Below are 25884 nucleotides of genomic sequence, written 5' to 3' on the forward strand. Positions count from 1 at the left end.
TATGTACTAGTACCTCAGCTAGTACAAGAGCTAAGGGGGTTGTAGCTCCCTTCCAGGAGAAGCTAGAGAATGGGAGAAGGTTGTAGCCTTCTGCAGGTAGCAGCCTGCGTACTGGTATAAGACTTCACTAGTACAGAAACATTGTAAAAATAAGTTTCTAATTAAAAGAAGATAAAGATGAATTGTAGCAAGTGGTTTTCACCCGCATTGGGTTTCCACCTTATATCTTGTGTTCTTATGTGTGATTGCCTGTTCTGTTTCACTGTTCCTAGTTACTGTTTATATGGTTTGATGCACAGATTAATGATCAACATCTGAAGAATAATTTAAATTACAAGTCTGCTGATATACACTTGTTTCCTTAACTAAAGTTGCATACATACGTAGTATTTACTAACTGAAGTAGTGTATACAAATCTGATTGTGAAATGAAAAATAATTGACCTAATAATACTGATTCACCACCCCCCTCAGTATTATTTCCAACAGTTTTTCGGGTCTTGAACTTCTGGAGCCATTTTGAGGCCCTAAACGATTTTTTTTGGGAAGCCTGGGAACAGCATAGCTCCATGGATTGATGTGGTTCATCCCAAATTTGTAGTCCTTAGATAGATCTTTCTAACAAGGTATTGTGCGCGTCAAACAGAGATCGTATGCCAAAGTTACGACCCCAGGAAATTGATGTACCAATTTACCCAAACAGGCCCACGGTTTTGGCGCTTCATCTCCTAGGGTTAGGTTTTTGGATGTTTAGGGTTTTCCATTGTTTCTTAACAATAAATAGGCCTTCAAGTCTCATTGTAGCACAGTTCAAAGACATGTAGCTGCCACATCTCTTCTTAGAGATAAGCTACCCTCACCCTAGCTAGTTTATTTCCATTTCAGTTTGTAAGCATTTTTCAGTATTTTTACATTAATGAAATGAAGTATTATTTCTACTGCATCTCTCTATTTATTGTTATTTCTATACATTATTGCATTCCTATTTAAATATGGATCAGTGGTATCAGAGCGGTCTACTCTTTTTCTGTTTTTCTTTGCATGTCCCCAACGAGGTCAAGATGTAAGGAGTTATGGCTTGAACTGGTCGAACCTTTGCAAGATCAGCCTTGCAAATCCTAATGGCCCCCATGGCGGATGAAAATAAAGATGAGGGGGCAAGAGATCCTACAAAATATTCCTCAAAGAGGCCCTCGAGTGACAAAGGAACACGATGATGAAAAACTTTTCTCAGATCCTTCATCAGCTACCTAGGGGAGACGCATTGGCTTCCAACGGCTACTCTGGAAACGCCACACCCTTTAAGGTAGAAGTTAACTTTGAAATCCCCATATTCAAGGGTCAGATAGATGTAGATGTCATAGATAAGTGGTTAAATCTGCTAGAAGGGTATTTTTTTGTTCATGATTTTTCTAGCTAAGAAAAGATTACTTTCGCTCTTCTCAAAGTAGCCCGCCACATCAAGGACTAGTGGGAAACCTACTGTGTCAAGGAAGGGACCCAGATGTGTCGAAGTTCACAAATATTTTTCATACCCTTCAGACAAAATTGGGTATCAAGGATTCTAAGCTTCATTTGGTACTCAAATACCGCGGCTACCTACACAGGTACATCCAGGATGAAATGGAGTTCCTGAGGTACATGGAGGTACATCTCCTCACTCGACATGGTGTATTCATATGCTTTCAAGATTGAGCAGAAGTTTAAACAAAAGAAGCGAGACTTTGGATCTGTGAATCCGAAGAACAAAGAACAAAGCTAAGGAGGGGTGACCCAAGGCAACCTGTCGAATCTGCAAGAAAATAACAACACCACGAAGTCAAAGAATGACACAGGAAAGTGGTGTGAGTTCCATAAGAGCCCCACTCATAACACAAGTGGGTGTTGGATCAAGAAGTTACTAGTGGCGGAGTTGAAGGCTTCAGAATCAGATGCATGTTCTGACCCTGAGTCAGAACCAGATAAGGGGAATGACAAAGTGAAGAAAATCATTTATGTGGAGCCCAGCACCACTATTGCCACTGCCAAGGTCCAAAAGAATGAGCCTGAAGATCTAGAAGAGGGGGAGAGTCTTTTCCACTCACAAATGTGGGTGAAGGGTTCACGCTGCAATTCGTTATTGACAATGGCAGGTAAAAGAATCTCATTTCAGTAAAGGCCGTTAAGCAGTTGGGACTACCAACTATACCACACCCGCAACCATACAGCATTAGGTGGCTTCACCAAGGATGATATCTCTGAGTCCACCAGCAATGCCCCCTTCCCTACAACATCAAGCCTTTCGTAGATGAGGTATTGTGTGATGTTTCACCTTTGGATGTTTGTGATGTATTATTAGGCCAACCATACTTGTGGAGGCAACATGCTGTGTATAATTCAAGGCCTCACATTGTTATTATTTATTTTTGTAATACATTATACAGGATACTGGAGGTAGCCCCACCTACTGCCACTTCTTTGATCTCTGCTAAGAAAGGCAGTAAGATCATCTCCCAGACTAGGAAATTCGTTTTTCATCTGGTTTGCTCTCAAAGTAATCGGAAGATCATAGCCACCTCCATGGCCCCTAGGAAGGGTTACTCCATGCAGTAGAAGCAGGTGGATATGGTCATGAAAGAAGACATGGACATATTCTCCTCACCCATAGGGGTACCATTGCACTGTTAGGTCAAGCATTCGTCCGATCTGACTTCCAGAGCACATCTACCCAAAGGGTCAATCAATCGCCACACCATTCTGGAAAATCCCAAGTACAAGGAGAGACATGATCAACATCGGGTGCGACACAAGTTTCAGGTGGGCGACAAAGTCTGGTTGCATCTACAGAAAGAACACCTTACAAGAACCCATCGGAAGCTCAGACTGCTCTAATATGGTCCTTACACCATTACCAACGGTGTGGGAAACAATGCTTTGGAGCACAACATTCCCCCATTGCCTAGCTTGCACCAAGTGTTGAATGTGGACTGCCCTTGACCATGCTTCCCACAATTACTGGAAACATCAGAGATTGCAGAACAGCTCACCAAGGACCAAGTTCAACAGAAGTTTTCACATCTCTTGGAGGCACTCAACGCAATGGGAATCATTGCTTCCTAAGGGGGGAGGAATGATTCAGGTGGATGTTGGTGGCCATCCACATATCCCACTTGGACCCCCACAACTGTCTCTTTCAATTTTTTTTTCCTTAATTGTAGCATAATTTACTATTTTTAGCAGTTTTTGGGTCCTGAAATGCCGGAGCCATTTTGAGGCCCTAAATGATGTTTTTTGGGAAACCTCAGAGCAATGTGGGTCCATGCATCCACAATGCACATCGCAAAGTTGTATTCCTCAGATAGATCTTTCTAACTAGGTATTGTGCACGTCAAACAAAGATCGTATGCCAAAGTTACGACCCCATGAAGTTGATGTACCAATTTACCCAAACAGGGCCTAGAGTTTTGGTACTTCAACTCCTAGGGTTAGGTTTTTGGATGTTTAGGGTTTTCCATTGTTTCTCAGCAATAAATAGGCCTTTGAGCCTCATTGTAACATAGTTCAGAGGCATGTAACCGCCACATCTCTTCTCAAAGATAAGCTACCATTGCCCTAGCTGTTTTTATTTCCATTTCTGTTTGTAAGCATATTTCAGTATTTTTACATTAATGAAATGAAGTGTTATTTCTGTTGCATCTCTGTATTTATGGTTATTTCTATACTTTATTGCATTCTTGTTTAAATATGAATCATTGGTATCAAAGCGGTCTGCTCTTTCTCTGTTTTTCTCTGCATGTCCCCAAGGAGGTCGAGATATAAGGAGTTAGGGCTTGAACTGGTCAAACCTTTGCAAAACTAGCCTCGCAAATCCCGACGGCCTCCCATGGCGAATGAAAAGAAAGACGAGGGGGTAGGATATCCTATCAAAATATTTCTGGAAGAAGCCCTCGAGTGACAAAGGAACGCGATGATGGAAAAATTTTCCCAGATCCTTTAATGGCTACCCAAGGGCGATGCATCGGCTTCCAACAGCTACTCTGGAAACGCCACACCCTTTAATGTACAAGTTAACTTTGAAATCCCCATATTCGAGGGTCTGTTAGATGCAAAAGTCATAGATAAATGGTTAAATCTGCTAGAAGGGTATTTTTCTATTCATGATTTTTCCAGCCAAGAAAAGATTACTTTCGCTCTTCTCAAAGAAGTCCCCCACGTCAAGGACTACTGGGAAACCTACTGCGAGCAGAAGGATGAAAGTACGAACTCACTGTTTTCAGCCACACCCACTTGGAATTCATTTTGGGATGCCATTAAGGAGAAGTACTACCCTGTCAAAAGCTATGAGGACAAATACATAAAGTGGACCATGTTGCGGCAAGGAAGGGACCAAGATATGCCGTAGTTCACAAATATTTTTCATACCCTTCACACAAAGTTGTGTATCAAGGATTCTGAGCTACATTTGGTACTCAAATATCACAGCTACCTACATAGGTACATCCAGGATGAGATGGAGTTCCTGAACATCTCCTCGGTTGGCAAGGCGTACCGATACGTTGTCAAGATTGAGCAAAAGTTTAAACAAAATAAGCAAGACTTTGGATCTATCTATCCAAAGAACAAAGGACAAAGCGAAGGAGGGGTGACCCAAGACAACCCGTCAAAGATGCAAGAAAATAACAACACCACGAAGTCAAAGAAGGACACATGAAAGTGGCATGAGTTCCATAAGAGCCCCATTCATAACACAAGTGAGTGTCGGACCAAGCAGTCGCTGGTGGCCGAGTTAAAAGCTTCAGAATCAAATGCAAGTTCTGACCCTAAATCAGAAACAAACAAGAGGAATGACAAAGGGGAGAAAATCATTGATGTGGAGCCCAGCGCCATGGTTGCCACTGCCAAGGTCCAGAAGTTTGAGCCTGAAGATCCAAAAGAGGGGGAGCGTCTTTTCCACTCACAAATGTGGGTGAAGGGTTCGCCACTGCAATTCATTGTTCACAATGGCAGCCAAAATAACCTCATTTCAATAGAGGTCATGAAGAATCTAGGACTACCAATGATACCACACCTACAACCGTACAACATCAGTTGGCTATAGCAAGGACAAGATCTCCAAGTCCGCTATTAGTCCCACCTTCCCTACAACATCAAGCCCTTCGCAGGTGAGGTATTGTGTGATGTTGCACCTCTAGATATTTGTGATGTATTATTAGGCCAACCATACTTGTGGAGGTGACATGTTGTGTATGAGTCAAGGCCTCATGCTGTCATTATTTCTTTGTATAATACATTATACATGATACCAGAGGTAACCCACCTACCACCACTTCTTTGATCTCTGCTAAGAAATGCAGTAAGATCATCTCCCAGACTAGGAAATTCATTTTCTTTCTAGTTCATTCTCAAAGTAAGGGGAATATCATAGCCACATCCATGGCCCCTAGGAATGGTTCCTCCATGCAGCAGAAGCAGGTGGATATGGTCATGAAAGAAGACAGGGACATATTCTCCTCACCCATAGGGGTACCGTTGCACTGTCACATCAAGCATTCGTCTAATCTGACTTTCGGAGCACCTCTACCCAATAGGTCGATCAATCGCCACTCCATTCTGGAAAATTCCAAGTACAAGCAGCGACATGATCAACATCAAGTGCCACACAAGTTTTAGGTCGGTGACAAAGTTTGATTGTATCTATAGAAAGAACGCCTTACAAGAGCCCATCGGAAGGTTAGACCACTCCGATATGGTCCTTACACTATTACCAAGGCTGTGGGAAATAATGCTTTGGAGCACAACATTCCCCCATTCCCTGGCTTTCACCGAGTGTTCAATGTGGACTGCCCTCGACCATGTTTCCCACCATTATAAGAAACATCATAGATTGTAGAACAGCTCACCAGGGACCAAGTTCAAGAGAAGTTTCCGCATCTCATGGAGGCACTAAACACAATGGGGACAATTACTTCCTAAGGGGGGAGGAATGATCCAGGTGGATGTTGGTGACCACCCACCTATCCCACTTGGACCCCCACAACTGTCTCTTTCAGTTTTTCTGTTACCTTAATTTTATCACAATTTACTATTTTTAGTAGTTTTTTGGGTCCTAAACTTTCGAAGCCATTTTGAGACCCTAAACGACGTTTTTTGGGAAACCTATTAGGAACATCATACTATCAACCAATGTTTCTCATCCCAAATTTGTATTACTCAGATAGATATTTATAACGAGGTATTGCGCGTGTCAAACGGAGATCGGATGCCAAAGTTATGACCCCGGGAAGTTGATGTAACAATTTACCCAAACGTGGCCCACAGTTTTGGCTCTTCATCTACTAGGGTTAGGTTTTTGGATGTTTAGGGTTTTCCATTGTTTCTCAACAATAAATAGGCCTTCAAGCCTCATTGTAACACAGTTCAGAGCCATGTAGCCGCCACATCTCTTCTTAGAGATAGGCTACCATCATCCTAGTTGGTTTATTTTTTCTGTTTGTAAGCATATTTCAGTATTTTTACATTAATGAAATGAAGTATTATTTCTGTTGCATCTCTGTATTTATGGTTATTTCTGTACTTTATTGCATTCCTATTTAAATACAGATCAGTGGTATTAGAGTGGTCTGCTCTTTCTCTGTTTTTCTTTGCATGTCCCCAACGAGGTCGGGATATAAGGAGTTATGGCTTGAACTGGTCGAACCTTTGCAAGATCAGCCTCGCAAATCCTGACGGCCTCCCATGGCAAATGAAAAGAAAGACGAGGGGGCAGGATATCCTACAAAATATTCCTCGAAGAAGCTCTCAAGCGACAAAGGAACGCGATGATGGAAAACTTTTCCCAAATCCTTCAGTGGCTACCCAGGGGCGACGCATCGGTTTCCAACAGCTACTCTTGAAACACCACACCCTTTAAGGTATAAGTTAACTTTGAAATCCCCATATTCAAGGGTCAAATAGATGCAGATTTTGTAGATAAATGGTTAAATCTACTAGAAGGGTATTTTTTTGTTCATTATTTTTCCAGCCAGTAAAAGATTACTTTTGTTCTTCTCAAAGTTGCCCCCCACGTCAAGCACTGGTGGGAAACCTACTATGAGAAGAGGATGAAAGTATGAACTCATTGTTTTCAGTCACACCCACTTGGAATTCATTCCTCATTAAGGAGTAGTACTACCCTGTCAAAAGCTATGAGGATAAGTAAATAAAGTGGACCATGATGCGACAAGGAAGGGACCAAGATGTGTCGAGTTCACAAATATTTTTCATACCCTTCGCACAAAGTTGGTTATCAAGAATTTTGAGCTGCATTTGGTACTCAAATATTGTGGCTGCCAACGCAAGTACATCCAAGACGAGATGGAGTTCCTGAACATCTCCTCATTTGGCACGGTGTACCGTTACACTTTCAATATCGAGAAGAAGTTTAAACAAAAGAAGCGAGACTTTGGATCTTCAAATCCAAAGAACAAAGGAAAGAGCTAAGGAGGGGTGACTCAAGACATCCCGTTGAATCTGCAAGAAAATAACAACACCACGAAGTCAAACAATGAAACAGGAAAGTGGTGTGAGTTCCATAAGAGCCCCACTCATAACACAAGTGAGTGTCAGATCAAGAAGTCGTTGGTGGCCAAGTTGAAGGCTTCAAAATTAGATGCATGTTTTGACCCTGAGTTAGAACCCAACAAGGGGAATGAAAAAGGGAATCAAATCATTGATGCAGAGCCCAGCACCACTGTTGCCACCGCCAAGGTCTAGAAGATTGAGCCTAAAGATCCAGAAGAGGGAGAGCATCTTTTCCACTCACAAATGTGGGTGAAGGGTTCGCCGCTGCAATTCATTTTCGACAGTGGCAGGAAAAAGAACTCATTTCAGCAAAGGTCATGAAGCAGCTGGGACTACCAACCATACCACACCCGCAACCATACAGCATCATGTGGCTTCACCAAGGATGAGATCTCCAAGTCCACCAGCAGTGCCCCCTTCCCTACAACATCAAGCCCTTTGTAGATGAGGTATTGTGTGATGTTGCAACTCTGGATGTTTGTGATGTATTATTAAGCCAACCATACTTGTGGAGGTGATATGTTGTGTATGAGTCAAGGCCTCATGCTGTTATTATTTCTTTGCGTAATACATTATACAGGATACCGGAGGTAGCCCCACCTACCACCACTTCTTTAATCTCTACTAAGAAAGGAAATAACATCATCTCCCAGACTAGGAAATTCATTTTCTGTTTGGTTCGCTCTCAAAGTAAGGGCAAGGTTGTAGCCACATCCATGGACCCCAAGAGGGGTTCCTCTACGCAGCAAAAGCAGGTGGATATGGTCATGAAAGAAGACAGGGACATCTTCTTCTCGCCCACCGGGGTATCGTTGCACTGTGAGGTCAAGCATTTGTCTGATCTGACTCCCAGAGCACCTCTGCCTAGTGGGTCAATCAATCGCCACTCCATTCTAGAAAATTCCAAGTACAAGCCGCGACATGATTAGCATCGGGTGACACACAAGTTTTAAGTGGGCAACAAAGTTTCATTGCATCTACAGAAAGAACGCCTTACAAGAGCCCATCAGAAGCTCAGAACACTTCGATATGGTACTTACACCATTACCAAGGCTATGGGAAACAATTCTTTGGAGAAAATCATTCCCCCATTCCCTGGCTTGCGCCGAGTGTTCAATGTGGACTGCCCTTGACCTTGGTTCCCACCATTACTGGAAACATCAGAGATTGCATAACAGCTCACCAGGGACCAAGTTCAGCAGAATTTTATGTATCTCATGGAAGCACTTAATGGAATGGGGACCATTGCTCCCTAAAGGGGGAGGAATGATCCAGGTGGATGTTGGTGGCAACCCAGCTATCCCACTTGGACCCCTACAACTGTCCCTTTCAGTTTTTCTGTTTCCCTAATTGTAGCACAATTTACTATTTTTAGCAGTTTTTTGGGTCCTCAACTTCCGGAGCCATTTTGAGGCCCTAAACGACGTTTTTGTGGAAACTTGGGAGCAACATGGGTACATGGACTAATGTTTTTCTTCTCAAAGTTGTAGTCCTCGGATAGATCTTTCTAATGAGGTATTGTGTGCGTCAAACGGAGAACGTATGCCAAAGTTACAACCTTGGGAAGTTGATGTACCAATTTACCCAAACGGGGCCCAGAGTTTTGCCACTTCATCTCCTAAGGTTAGGTTTTTGGATGTTTAGGGTTTTCCATTGTTTCTCAACAATAAATAGGCCTTCAAGTCTCATTATAAAATAGTTCAGAGGCATGTAGCCGCCACATCTCTTCTCAGAGATAAGCTACCATCGCCCTAGCTAGTTTATTTCCATTTCTGTTTGTAAGCATATCTTAGTATTTTTACATTAATGAAATGAAGTATTATTTATGTTGCATCTCTGTATTTATGGTTATTTCTATACTTTATTGCATTCATGTTTAAATACAGATCACATACCTAAATATCATAACCATAACCATCTTCGCAGGCCAATCCAGATCAGCATGATACATATAACATCAAGATCTTAAATGCAATTACGATAATCATCATGTGTATGACCGCAATGCATATAAAAAGTTACTACCATGCATGACTATTTGATGCATGTGCATATAACCATAATGCATATAACAACAAGGTAACTAACATGCATGGCTAACTGACACGTGTGCATATGACCACACTGATTAACTAGAACCTATCATGCATGTAACCACAACAATAATAGAATGGCATGCATGCATATAACCGCAATGCATATAACAACCACTAACCATCATACTTGTATGCCAAACATACAAACATATATGACAATTTGCCTTTTACGTTAGGTCTAGTGCTGCAATCTCACTCTGATAATTTACATATCTTTCTCCATCTCAACCAACATATCAACATCATGATGACACAAACTACATAATGACCACCATGATGCATGTTTGGCCTACTATGCATGTAAAACTATATACATTTAGCCTATTTAGTCCAAGTGTTTGAACCTGGAATCTTTGATACCACTCTGTCGTATCAGATATCCCCAAAGAGAATGAAAACCTGCTCTGATACCACTTTGTAACATGCCTCCCCACATTTACCTGCTTTTACAAGCCCTCTAGGTAAATGTGAAATGGAGTGCCACTATGACATGACCTGATCCAATGATCAAATTTTAGCTCAAAAATGAAAGTGCCCATAATCTTTCAAAACTAGTGTCAAGCCGAAGTGTTCATTGTTCTAAATACAATGACACTTGTTTCATCTCAATCTGATGTCATATGACAAAGTTATGATGTTATGAAGTTTTCGGGAAACAACTAAAAAATTAGTAGGGTTTCCAATTGGGCTATTGACTAGGCAGTCATACCACCGACATCAGCAGGTCTACTGGGAAGTTACAGATCAATGAGGTCTTTCCAAGTGGTAACCTCGTATAGGGTAGGATGGATTGACTTGATTTGTTGAATATTGATGTGGTGGACCAATGAGGGTATGCCAAGTGGCCTAGCTAGATGTCGCCATGTGGCATCTCGTGGTTGGCCAAAAAAATTTAAGGGTTCTAATAGCCTCAGCTAGAATCAAACCTATGACCTCTCATCCAACACTCAAGCACCTTGCCACTACGCCACAGTGGTGGCTCTTACCCCATAAGGGCTTCGACTCTATTTAAAGTTTAAGTGGAGTGTATTTTGGAGGAGGGGTCAAGTGATCAGCCCCAACCCTTGGTCACCTGCACCTCACATGACCACATCGCAATGGAGTGGGGCTTGAGATCAACCTTGCCCCCTAATCACAAGACCCTCCACAGGACTGTCAGCAAACCCGAAGGCACTAGGAAGACATGTGGGCGGTGTATTGGGACCAGCCCCAGGCCATATGATCGAGCATGTGACCCCGACAAAAGAAGGAGAGGGCTTCGGCGGTAAGGATGTGTCATTGCCTTGGCCCTTGGCCCCATGGGTGCCAAAATGATCACCAAACTGATGTTTAAGGGGCTAGGCTAGCGGGGGCGAGCGATTATCCCCAACCCCTAGCTGTAGGACGCATCTGGCCATAATTTCCACACTTAAGGGTTATTGGACAAATTAATGGTCCAACAAATTGCACCTTCAACGAGTGAAATTGTCACCTTCGTAAGGGAAAATAGGGTGAAATTGAAGCATTTTTAGACTATTTATCCATTTTGGAGGATGGATAACAGAAGGAGGAGTTTTCAAAGCTTGAGAGAGCCATAACTTGGTGAGTTTTTTGCCTTTTGGAACTCAAGAAGAGTCCATATAGGGGTTTTGGAACATTCTGGATCCAATGGTGGCCACTACTTGCTAATTGGAGCACATATGAAGAGAATTTTTGCAGGTTCAATTTGATGGGTGCATGGATCAATCAATGTTTTGGAGCAGTTCTTGAAGGTGTTTGAACATGGAGAAGGCCTTGTAGGGGTTTTCTTACCTTCAAAATTTTATTGCAATAGTTGTGACTTGTAGGGTGCAACTCATTTTGTCTTTCATTTCTATGTCATGTCGAGGAAAGCTTTCTTTTTGTACCTCAAAGTGGAATTGAAGTACTTGTATGCTCATGTATGCTCGTTTTTAGATGGAGTATTGGGTCTTTGTAGGATACACCTTTTATTGTTGATGGTTTCATGACTAACTATAGGTTGTCATGATGTTTACAGTGAAAATTCTTTGTAGGAGAACTTTCCTATGAAGGGGAAGATAACCACTTGTTTTATCAACAAATTTTATATACTCTTTTTCACTAAATATATGGATTGTTTTAGCTATGTTGGGTGGCCCAGTGTTATGCAACGAGCTCACGAAATAGAAGATAAGATAGATCAACTCCTTCAAAATCAACCTCTTCAAGGGGGCAACCTCTTTTACATTACACAAATTCTTGGATGATACAAATGATAAGACCTCCTTTATATATATTGGAGTCTAAGGGGTCATAATATAATCAGAACCGACATAAAAATAATAATGTAATGGAACAACAATTACAATAGTGGGCTTCTATCGGGTAATATAATAACAATATGGGTACTAAATGGGCACAACAATATACTGATTTGGTTCCAAATATAAAGTTGCAATGCATACCTTTTGTGTGCTTTGCACATTATGGAGATTGAAATATTGCACCATCTGTACTATCCATGTTATGAGATCCTTGCCATCAAACTTATTCATATCGATCTTTGGACCATGGTGGGTCTTCAATCCACCATTAGAGTCTATGAAATCATGATTAAAATTTATTTTGTTCTCATCACGAGTTTTCTCTACTACCTTTTTTCCATTAGGAAGCCTCTCTTGTAGCAACTTCGGCAAACCTTCCTTCAAACCTTCCACGTCTTTCTTCAAATCTTCAATGTTGTCATTCTTTGAATCATGATTAAAATTTATTTTTTTCTAATTCTGAGTTTGATCTACTACCTTTTCGCCATTAGGAAGTCTTTCTTGTAGTAACTTTGTCAAACCTTCCTTTGAACCTATGTCCTTCTTCCAATCTTCAATGTTGTCTTTCATACCATCCATCTTAGCTTCCAAACCATCCATATTATCTTCCACGTCTTTCTTTAAACCATCCATCTTAGTTTCTGTTACTTTTTGTAAGAGTGAAATTTGTTGCACTTGGTCTCGTAATTTTGATATATCATGTTGCATTTCTTCCTCTTCTTCATGAGTCATGCTAGAGATTTCATCTTGCTTACTAGGTGTTACCATTTTATTTCTTCGGGGCATCAGTTAATGATAATTATTCTTCACTATGCCCTTTAAATTCCTTCAAACTAATTTTTCAAACCAAACTAAAAATTTTAAAAACTACACACATTTTTTCACTTTGTAGGAGCTTGATATTGAATTTGAGGTATCTCTGAAATTTCGGATCTCCAAGGTCTGAAATTTCTAACTATTGTAGCCCTTTGAGTCCTCTTTCCAACACCACCAATCTGATTGAAATTGGATTCTCCAAGAAATCATTATGCCCAATCTCCCAAGATGACCTAATTATACACTTTTTCAGTACAGCAAACTTGTACAAATTTCCACGTGTCATTGTTTCAACCTTTTGACCTAAAACTACTACACAGAAAACTTAAGTCTGTCCTCCTTCTATAACTACTTACAAAATTTCAATCAGATATTCAGAGAGAAAGTTATGATGATTTTCTCAAGGTCACATGTTTGGTATGTAATTCGGGATCATATCTCTGAAAATATAGCAGGACAAGATATGAAATTCATACCTGAGCTTCAGCAAGATTTCCTCGCAAATGGGTTTTAATTTTAGAGTTTGAACCATCGTAGAAAAAACTTTATAGCGAAATTCCACGATGACCTATTTGAGATGGAATTCTGGAGCTTGCAAAAACCCTAACTTCCTTAGATCATATCTCTGAAAATATAGCGAAACAAGATCTGAAATTCAGACCCGAGGTTCATAATGATTTTGGCTCAAATTGGTTTTTTTTAGCTACTGAAACATCACAAAAAACAAGTTATAGTGAAAATTCCACAATAACCTATTTGGAGTAGCAAAACCCTAGAATCCAAAGCTCTGATACCAAATGTTATGCAACCAACTTAAAAAATAGAAGAAAACATAGATCAACGCCTTCAAAATCAACCTCTTCAAGGGGGAAACCTCCTTTACATTACACAAATGAATAATTCTCGGATGATATTGTTGGAAATAATACTGAGAGGGGGGGTGAATCAGTATTATTAGATCAATAATTTTTCATTTCCCAAACATATTTATATATGCTACTTCTATGAAGTGAACTAGCGTGTACATGCTACTATCATTAGTGAAACCAACGTATAGCTAGAGAACTTGTGATTTAGTTAATTTATCATGTGTTTATCTATAACCAATGCATCAGTAACTTATTAAATAGTGTAGTAAAAACAAAATAAACCATCACACATAAGCAATGCACATGAACACCAAGATTTAAGGTGGAAACCCACTGTGGGTGAAAACCACCTACTGCTGTCGTCTTTCTCTTCTTTTAATAATAAGAAAATCTGTTTACAATCTTGTACTGGTGTAGACTCATACCAGTATTCAACCACCCACCTGCAAAAGGCTACAACCTTCTCTTGTTTTCCAGCTTCTACTGGAAGGGAGCTACAACCCCCTATCTCTTGTACTAGCGAATGTGTTTACGAGTACGTAGCCACCGGCCTATAGATGGCTACGACCTTCTCTCTCTTCCTCCAGGGACCATGTTTCATAAATTTTCAGATTGGATGCTCCTAGTATACAACAATACACATGAAGGCCTCGTTTCATCAAATTTTCATACTGTACCCATCATAACTTTCAAACTACATCAACCAATGATTTGTTAATCTGAACAATTAGATCACTATCACCAGAACAATGTGTTGAACCTAGAAAATTTAATCATCATTCAGAACCAGCTGCAACCTCAAAAATCATACATTAGAATGTATATGCTACTTTACTGAACCCAACCTGCATGTATACGCTACTTCCTTTAATAAAACCTGCATTTACCTTACAAATTACTGAAACATAAAACTTTTGAATCAAGTCTGTACCGACCAGCAATATACTAAACATCTACTGTCAAATTACATAGCTTTACACAGGTAGTAGAAGATATAACCCTTCTCACTTATACAATCAGATATCATACTCCTTATGCATGCAGATCTAAGTAGACTTCATTGACAAACAACAGTAAAACAGCGGAACTGATCAAATAGATCAGTCAGACCTTAAGAAAGGGCTTTTACTTTGCATACACTACTTGGAAGAGTAGAACCTGCGTGTACATGTGATTTTACTGAGATGAACTAGCGTACAGATCTGCAAATATTAACTCATAACTTCACTGCTATTCCGAACTTCAGACAAACCCAGATCATGAAATTTAAAGAATAAAATAGGTGTACACAGTTAGATCTAGCCCAACCAATATCAGATCATTCAATGATAAGTCATTTCAGGTTTCATGATCCTAATCCAACATTGAATTCAAGGTGCACAAAATATTTCAGATCAAATCACCAACATAGCCCCTGCAACATAAAATATACTTCAGATAGAAGTATTCCTTAGAAACCTTTTTCACTTGCACACCCTGGCCTTATGATCTTCTCCTCCTTATATAGTTTTAGGCCTTTCTCAATACCTCGGACCAAAACCACTTAGGACCCATGGTATTCTTGGGCGGGATCAAATAGTCATTACTCTGCTCAATATTGTGGGCTAATACCATGGTATTGATCCCTGGTATTCTCTACTCTTGAAATTCCTTGATTTTCCAACCTATACGTGGTTTTCCTCTTGTGGGAGTGTGTGTATACATATACATGCTTTTTGTTCTGTGGACTTGTGTGTATACGTTGTTTTGACTAAGTGGACCTGCGTATACATCTTAAACTTCTTTTCACCATAATTTACCTTCAACTTCTTCATTCTGATTAGTAGACTTTAGTTCCATCTTCCTGTCCTTCTGTACCAATGCCCTATTACATCTGAATGGATATGTTACACTGTGGGTTGGCTTTCATCAAATAAAAACTGACCTGTGAGTGATTTTTCACCAAGGACAACACTTGTATCATAATGCCAACAATATCCCCCTTTGGGCTTGATGGAAACCATGCTGGTGTTGATTACTGCAAGTTATAGAAACTGTGAGTGATATTATGAAACACCAAAATACACTCCCCCTTTGACATCTAGGGCAAAGGGTGAACCAATCTATTCTCCCCCTTTGATATACATTAAGTTGTCCATGCTCCCCCTGAGTACATGCTGAGTCTGCAGAGATATGTTTCAAAAGAATAACATGAATCTATAACTCAACTAAGTGAATATGACCTCCCTATGACCAATGACTCATACATACATAAATCACCCAACCAAGTGGGGATACACCATATTTGACTCATCCACCCAACCAAGTGGGGATATACTGATTGTTTATACATGACAGAAATAGAGAAATTATTACATCATCCATCCCATGCAAAGTGGGGATACAAATTACATCATATGTCGAATAGGACTCATTGAAATATAGACCATGACAGAAGAAGTCATATCACAACCTAGATCTTTACATGACTTATGCAACAAATGATATAAGTATCTAAAGCCAGAGCTAAACTCAGCAACCATGATGCCAACAATGCTGAGTGTGAGTAAAGGCTAATGCTCCCCCTGAACATGTGCTACCTGTGCATTGTCAATAAGTCATTCATCAAGGCATCTTTGTCAGTCAGATAAAAATCAAAGAACAAAGCATATCGTCAGACTATAATCATCAATATCAGACAGAGCACCCATATCAGAGTCTGGCCCACTATTTTTCTATCAGAAAAGGATATATGCTCCTTTAGCCATAGAAACCCACGTGTATACATGACTATACTTCATGACACCCGCGTATAATAACCTTCCTCTGAAAACTATATTTTAACAATAAGATGATGCAGCAACTACTCCCACTTTTTTCTGAGATATTCAAATGTTTCTCTAGGAAGCGGTTTAGTGAATATATCAGCAACCTGTTCTTTGGAGGGAACATACTCTAATTTAACCTTTTGTTCAAGCACTTTTTCTCGTAGAAAATGGTACTTAAAGGGTATGTGCTTGGTCTTGGAGTGCATGACATGATTTTTCTAAATACTAATGGCACTTGTATTATCATAGAATGGAGATGGGTGGAGTACATGTGATATGAATGTCTTTCAATGTTTGCACCATCCAAAGTAGTTGTGTGTAGAAAGATGCAGCAACCACATATTCTCCTTCAGTTGTAGATAAGGAAATTGAACTTTGTTTCTTGCTGAATCATGACACTAACGGAGAACCCATATAGAAATGCACCTCCACTAGTTCTCTTTCTATCATCAACATTTCCTTCCCAAACTGCATTTGTATATGCATGAAAAGTAAGGTTTGTATCTTTAGAATACCATAGTCCAAATTCCTGAGTTCCTTGAATATATTTGAAAATTATTTTGACTGCTTGAAGATGTGATTCCTTTGGATTTACTTGGAACCTTCCAACAATTCCTACTGCATGCATGATATCAGGTCTGGTACCTGCTAGATAGAGCAAACTTCCAATCATAGATCTATATGTTGGTTGGTTTACTACTGGTGATTCATCATTAGAACTGAGACTGCATCCTGTTACCATCGGAGTACATACTAGTTTGGAATCTTCCATTCCATACTTCTTGAAGATCTGCTTGAGATATTTGGTTTGTGAAAGAAAGATACCATCTTTTGTTTGTTGTACTTGTACACCAAGAAAATAAGTAAGTTCACCAAGTAAGGACATTTCAAATTCTTTTTTCATTACTGAAGAAAAATTCTAACTCATGGATTCTTCATTGCTACCAAAGATGATATCATCAACATAAACAATAATAATTAGTAGTTTATCATTTTCAACCTTTGTGTATAAATTGATATCTACAGAACCTTCTGTGAAACCTTGTTGTTGTATATATTTGTCAAGGCGGTAATACCAAGCCCTTGGAGCCTGTTTCAGACCATAGAAAGCATTTTTAAGCTTGCATACAACTTTGCATCATTTCCAAGAATGAATCCTTAAGGTTGTTCAATATAAACTTCTTCTTCTAAATCACCATTAAGGAAGGTTGATTTTACATCCATTTGATATACTTTGAATTTTTGAAAACTAGAAAGAGCAAGAAACATCTTTATGGCTTCAAGTGTGGTAGCATGTGCAAAATATTCTTCGAAATCTATACCTTCTTGGTGAGCATGCCCTTTACAAACAAGTATGGCCTTGTTTCTAATAACTTCTCCATTTTCATTCATCTTGTTCTTAAATATCCATTTTGTTCCTATAACATTTTTATCATGAAGACTAGGAACTAACTCCCAAGTATCATTCTTTTCAATTTGGTCAAGTTCTTCATCCATGGCCTTGACCCAACATTCATCTTTGCAGGCTTCATTTACATTCTGAGGTTCAGTGGAGGATAGTAATACTAGATAGCTTGAGGTCCCTGTAAGAGTTCTTCTTGTGTATACACCAACCCTCTTTTCTCCTAGATTTTTTATTCTGGATGATTCTTCTGAACATACCTAGATGGAGTCTTTTCCCTGTCTTTTTGCAGCCACTTATTCAAAAGTTTCAGAAGATCCCAGTTCAAACAATATTGCCAGAACTTAACGAAGAAGGAAAAATCATATTGGAACCTGGAGCAGCCATATAAACAAGAACCCGTCAGCTACGAAATCGATCAATTTCAGAGTATATCATCAAGTGGAAGAACTTACCAGCTGAAAATTCCACATGGGAGGACAATAATTTTATACAAAAGCATCAAGAACTACTCAATCATTGAGGACAACACTTTTTGAAGGAGAGGGGCATGTTAGGTCCCTATACTACTAGTGTAACCCCTTATTTTTATTAGTACAACCCCCTTATTATATTTCTGTGCCCATGAAGTCCCCATATTGTTATTATTGTGCCCCATAGAAGCCCACTATTGTTATTATTGTTCCCTTACATTATTATTGTTATGTCAGCTCTGATTATATTATGACCCCTTAGACTCCTATATATAGAAAGGAGGTCTTGCCATTTGTATCATTGAAGAATTATTCATTTGTGTAATGTGAAGGAGGTTGCCCCCTTGAAGAGGCTTATTTCTAAGGCATTAATCTATCTTTTGTATCTTTTTGTGAGATGGGTTCATAACATATCTTCTTCTGGTGCTTCATCAATTTCTTCTTCTATATCATTTTGATTTGATGTGGGAAAGAATTCCTCAACTTCCTCATTGTCATATTCCTTTGTTGATTTCATTTGTTCCATATTTCTGCATGCTCCATCAATTACGACATCAATGCTTTTAACAATTTTCCGAAGTCTTTTATTATAACATTTGTATCCTTTACTTTTGGATGAATAACCAAGAAGAATTCGTTCGTCTGCTCTGGGTTCGAACTTACCAAGTTTTTCATCAGTCCTTTCGATGAAACATTTTCTTCCAAACACTCTAAAGTGTTTTACAGTAGGAGGCTTACCATACCACAATTCATAAGGATTTTGATTTCTATTTATCCGAACATTTGCTTTGTTGGGAATAGTCATAGTAGCAAATGCAGCTTCACCCCAGAAGGTTGCAGGAGTTCCAGATTCATCAAGAATTGCTCGAGCCATTTGTTGAATTGTTCTATTGATTCTTTCCACCATGCCATTTTGCTGAGGAGTTCTTGTGATGAAGAATTGCCTATTTATTCCATGTTGTTCACAAAAGTCAAAGAATTCATCTGATATGAATTCTCCCCCTCGATCTGAGACATTTTATTTTTTAATTTGATTCATTTTCAACTAAAGCTTTGAAGGCTTTAAACTTTTAAAATGATTCATCTTTATGCTTTAGTAGACCTATCCAACACATCCTGGAAAATTCATCAATAAATAAAATAAATTATTCTTCTCCACAAGGTGACTTTTTCCTTGTTGGTCCACATAAATTAGTATGGATGAGTTCAAGAGGCTTACTTGTTGATCCTTCTTTTTCATTGAAGTGAACTCTAGTTTGCTTACTGGCTTGACATGGTTTTCATATGGTGTTTTCTGGGATGCTGATATCTGGAAGATCACGAACTGCCTTAATCTTACATGCTTTTCTTATTTGAGAAAAGCTTAGATGTCCCAATCTTCTATGCCATAGCTAGTTTTCATTGTTTTTCCTTAGATAGCATTGTTGTTGTCCTCCTTTGAGTATGTATAAGTTGTTTGGAGTTCTTGTTCCTTTGAAAATAGTCTTTCCTATATCAAGATCACGAACCACACATCCATTTGATCGAAACACAACTTCATTTCCTTGATCACACATTTGACTGACACTCAATAGGTTATGTTTTAAACCATCTACATACATGACATTTCCATCTTTAACCTTTTCTTTCAATAATATAGAACCTTTACCTTTAATGACACCTGGAGTGTCATTTCCAAATGGAAATTCTTTTCTTTTTTCTAAAGAATTATATGAATGAAGTTTCTCTTTATCACCTGTCATGTGTTTGGAGCATCCGTTGTCGATGTACCATTGATTTTCTTGTGCTTCTGCATATAGAGCTATGCCACATCTTTCTGATTGAGATTCCTTCTTTCTCCATATCTTGGGATTTAATGATGTTTTCTCCTTTTGAAGTGATGGCCGAAATATGCTCTTGCATTCAGATTCTTCATGACCAAAGTTGTTACAAATCAAACATTCTACTTCATTTTCAAGAGGAGAAAAGTTATTATATGAAATTTTCTTGATTCCTGTTGCACCTTTTTTATTTTTCATGCTTCTCTAGTCATGATGGTTTTGTAAGAAACACATTGAGCAACCTTATGCCTAAAGCTATGAAATGAAAAACATTGCCCATTAAAGAAGTTTCTGTGATCATAGAATATTTTAACATTGTTTACCTATTGGTTGAAGCTTCTACTGATATTCATCCTTGGAGTAAATTGGGTATGACTTACCTCATAATTAATTTTAGGCCTTTGCTGATGATTGACATACTTTTCACTGGTCTTTGCTGCATCAAGGTAACTTCTGGTGGAGGCTGACAGCTTCTGTGATTGAGACGATTCTTCAATATATCCAAGACCTATCTTAATCAGAGGAGAACATTGAACTTTGATGATTTCATTTAAAGTTTCAGATCCTTTAGCAAATCTAAGATTAAGAGATTTTGTCTTCTCAAGTTCTTTTCTTAGACCCACAATTTCACATTCTACATTTTCATTGTGTTTTTCTCTTTCAGTGAGTTGGTGAGTCAATGTATCGATGATCATATTCTTTTCTTCTAAACAGATTTTGAGTTTACTTAATTTTCTCAAGAAACTATTCCTCTTCTAAGGCATCTAAGAAATCATCATTGTCATAAGCCATGAGTAGTCTATAATCTTGGTCAGTTTCATCTTCATCACTATTGGATAAGCCATCACTATCTTCATGCGTATAGTAACTCCTTCTATTCACAACCTGTTTTCTATTTCCTTTTGCATATTCCTTTCCTTTTTCATATTTATCTTTATGAGGAAATTTGGCATCATAATGGTCGACTCTACCACAAGAAAAGCATTTGAAAGGTAGCTTACCTCTGAATCTTCTGGAACCCCGTTGAAGCTTCTTGACAAAATTTACCTCATCTTCTTCTTCTTAAATGTGTTCTGATTCATTGTGCTCTTCCTTTTCTTTTCCCTTTGCTGACACTTTAAAAGTGTCTTCTCTCATATCTGATGGACCTCCTTTTCTCATTTCAAAGGCAATTAGGATTCCATGGAGTTGAGTCACAGTAATAGTTTGAATATCCTATTTTTCTTCTATGGCAGACACTTTTGACTCAAATTTAGAAGACAAAGATCTCAATTTTTTTTCAACTAAAGTAACTTCCTTTATCTCTTCACCTAGATTCTTCATATTAACAATCTCATCTATACGTAAAAAGTAACTAGCAACACTCTCATCACTATGCATCTTAATAGTTTCATACTAAATTCTGAGAGTTTAAAGCTTAGCACGTTTTACCTGAGAGTCTCCTTCGTAGCTCTGAAAGATTTTGTCCCATATTTCTTTGGTTGTCTTGAGCTGCATGACTTTGAAAAATTATGATTCTGACAGACTTCTCAGTAACGTATTGATAGCTTTGGCATTGGTTTTGTATAACTTCTTACTTGCAGATTCTGTAGGAATTTCTATTGTAAATTGATATCCTCCTTCTAAAATTTCCCAAACATCGGCTCCAAGCAATTGTATATAGGCTCTGGTTCTTGTTTTTCAATATACTAAGTTGCTCCCATTGAAGTTTGGTGGTCTGATGGATCCCATTCCTTCGTGATTATTCATCTTGAAATATCTTCCTTCAAGCGATCAAGCGTCTTCTGAAGGACCTGAGCGGATACCAATTGTTGGAAATAATACTGAGAGGGGGGGTGAATCAGTATTATCAAATAAATAATTTTTCATTTCCCAAGCAGATTTATATATGCTACTTTTGTGAAGTGAACTAGCATGTACACGCTACTGTGTTTAGTGAAACCAGCGTATACCCAGAGAATTTGTGATTTAGTTAATTTATCATGTGTTGATCTATAACCAGTGTACCAATAACTTATTAAGCATTGTAGTAAAAATAGAATAAACCATCACACATAAGCAACACACATGAACACCAAGATTTAAGGTGGAAACCCAATGTGGGTGAAAACCACCTACTGTTGTTGTCTCTATCTTCTTTTAATAATAAGAAAATATGTTTACAATCTTGTACTACTACAGACTCGTACCAGTACGTAGGCACCCACCTAGAGAAGGCTACAACCTTCACTCATTTTCCATCTTCTACTAGAAGGGAGCTACAACCCCCTAGCTCTTGTACTAGCCAATGTGTTTACTAGTACATAGGCACCGGCCTACATAAGGCTACAACCTTCTCTCTCTTCCTCCAGGGACCATGTTTCATAAATTTTTGGACTAGATGCTCCTAGTACACAACAATACACATGAAGGCCTTGTTTCGTCAAATTTTCATACTGGACCCATCAGAACTTTCAAACTACATCAACCAATAATCAATTCATCTGAACAGTCAGATCACTGTCACCAAAACACTGTGCTAAACCTAGAAACCTAAATCATCATTCATAACCAACTGTAACCTCAAAAATCATACATCAGAATGTATACGCTACTTTACTGAACCCAACTTGTGTGTATATGCTACTTCCTTTAATAAAACCTGCGTTTACCTTCAAAACTACTAAAACATAAAACTTCTTAATCAAGTCTATACCAACCAGCATATACTAAACATCTACTGTCAATTTACAGAGCTTTACACAGGCAGTAGCAAAGATCATCCTTCTCACTTATACAATCAAACAATCAGATATCATACTCCTTATGCATTCAATTTTTCATTCATATCTAAGAATACTTCATTGACAGACAACAGTAAAACAACAAAATTGATCAGATAGATCAGTCAGACCTTAAGAAAGGTCTTTCCCTTTGTATACGCTATTTGGAAGAGTAGAACCTACGTGTACACGCGCTTTTACTAAGACGAACCAGCGTACAGATCTACAAATATTAACTCATAACTTTGCTCCTATTCCAGACTTCGGATAAACCTAGATCATGACATTTCAAGAATAAAATAGGTGTACACAATTAGATCTGGCCCAACTAATATCAGATCATTCAATGATAAGTCATTTCAGGTTTCATGATCCTGATCCAACATTGAATTCAAGGTGCAAAAAATATTTCAGATCAAATCACCAACATGGCCCCTGCAACATAAAATATACTTCAGATAGAAGTATTCCTTAGAAACCTTTTTCACTTGCACAACTTGGCCTTATGATCTTCTCCTTCTTATATAGTTTTAGGCCTTTCTCAATACCTCAAACAAAAACCACTTAGGACCCATGGTATTCTTGGGTGGGATCAAATAGAAATTATTCCGCTCAATATTGTGGGCTAATACCATGGTATTGACCCCTGGTATTCCCTACCCTTGAAATTCCTTGCTTTTCCAACATGTATGCGTCTTTCATCTTGAGGGAGTGCGTGTATACGTATACGCACTTTTTGTTCTGTGGAACTGCGTGTATATGTTGTTTTGACTAAGTGGACCTGTGTATACATCTTAAACTTCTTTTCACCATCCTTTACCTTCAACTTCTTCATTCTGATTAGTAGACTTTAGTTCCATCTTCCTATTCTTCTGTACCAATGCCATGTTACATCTGAATGGATATGTTACACTATGGGTTGGCTTTCATCAAAACTGAACTGACCTGTGAGTGAGTTGCCATCAATGACAACACTTGTATCATAATGCCAACAGATACAAATGACAAGACCTCCTTTCTATATATAGGAGTCTAAGGGGTCATAATATAATCAGAGCTGACATAACAATAATAATGTAAGGGCACAACAATAACAATAGTGGGCTTCTATGGGGCACAATAATAACAATATGGGTACTACATGGGCACAACAATATAAAAAGGGGGTTGCAATAATAACAATAAAGGGTTACACTAGTAGTATAGGGACCTAACACCCATGGATGTAGCCTAGGAGGGGTGAACTTTGTCACCAAATTATTTGTTGCCATCTCTTCATGAATGCCTATATGACTTGAATGATGAGATGTTTCTTATGTTTAAGTTTACATGAAAAACTAGCTCATAGTCCTTGAAGAGACCTTTGAAAACTTGTTTTGTCATAAGACCCATTTTTCCTTCCAATGCATCAAAGAACAATCACTTTTTAGGAAGGAGAAGTTCTCCTCCAATTTCAGTTTAAGTTTGTATTAGAAAAATGCATGACAAAGTTGCAAGAATGGGAAAGAAGAGTTTCTAAGAGCTTGAGAATATGAATTTGTCTCTTCAAATGGAGAACATTGAATTGAGAAGAATGCCTTAAATGATTGAAGAGGAGAAGAGGCATATGTGCCTTCAGTTGCATCATGTTCTTAAGGAACAAGTTGATAAAGTTCCACTCCAGTGACAACAAAGGAAACCTCCAAAGTAAAGCCAATATGTGGGCATGGTTCAAAAAAAGGTTATGGACCTTATGAGGAAAATGATGCATGTGCATATTGTAAGCACCTCATAGATTCTCATTATATGTCAGTTGATCTGAATTGGATCCTAGAAACTCTCTAAGTTTTCATGACTATTTTAAATTATGCTAAAAGATTCAAGTCCTAGAAAAGATCGAAGCTATCAGAAGGAATCCTCATATCAGTTGTAGTTGTGGCCAAAGCAGAGCAACGAGGACCCTCGGTTGAGCGCGTAGACTGTTCACCCATGGTAAAGAGCAATGGCACAAAACTGGCAAAACCAGAGGCTAGTTCAGAAAACAAAGGTGGATTCTGATACACGATTAGCACTAAGCTAATCACGTATCACAGGGCGCCCCCATCAGTGAAAGAAATCCCCAAAGCGCCCGGACCCAAAATCGCTATGGAAAATGGAAACGTAACTGTTTTGGTTCCGTAGCGTGGGATTCCAAAAACTGGCAGGATATCAAAAGGCCTCGAGGCGGTAAGCAGTTTTGACTGAGTCCCGCCCGATGCCACACATCAAGTGACGCACGTCTAGCGGAAGAGAGAGAAAGTTGCCCGCATCGGATGGGTAAACATCGTGTGACTTGTCCGCCTGATATGAAGGAAGAACGTAGGATCTAGGGGACCTAGATCAATGGCGGAGATACGTCCTGATGACTGACCGGATTTGACAAGTCAAAAAGCAAGATGACAGGGGATTTAAAGTCTGACGTGGATGATGAATTGGAAAACTATTTATGTTCACGGGCGGTCTTGAAGCAAATAGATTTAATGGCCATTTGAATATGATTCAGGGAATCTACTACCCAGTTCGTTAGCAAATAGGTTGCCACCTCCTTGCGAGGCATTACCCAGTGATGATGATGTAGAGTAGAGGAATTTGAACGGACAGAGGAAAGGAAACTAGAAGGCCGGGAAGCGGAAACGAGCAGTCGAAGAATAGACTAGATTTAAAGCCATGAATTGACAGAAGTGACATAACAGAGAACAGAGAGGCAGACAACGAAGAGACGCAGAAAGCTAATAGCAGAGAACAGAGAGTAGAAGCTGAGCTGACCTGAAGGCAGCATCGAGCCAGACAGAGCCAGAGAGAGTCAGAGAGTCTGTATAATCCATTGAAAGCTTGAGAGGTTCAAGCAAACTCCTCGGCATAGGCCTGTCATACTACTGTGACCCTCAGAGGTCAAGTTTCAGTAAGGAGAGTTTGTGCACTCCATTCCTACTAACTTCATTCTATTAGTGAGACTCGAATCGAGCTCACTGTTGTAAA

The sequence above is a fragment of the Pinus tabuliformis genome, chromosome 7, assembly GCF_031772625.1.
Source record: "Pinus tabuliformis cultivar Carrire ecotype Pingquan chromosome 7, CPIR1, whole genome shotgun sequence".
Taxonomy (NCBI): domain Eukaryota; kingdom Viridiplantae; phylum Streptophyta; class Pinopsida; order Pinales; family Pinaceae; genus Pinus; species Pinus tabuliformis.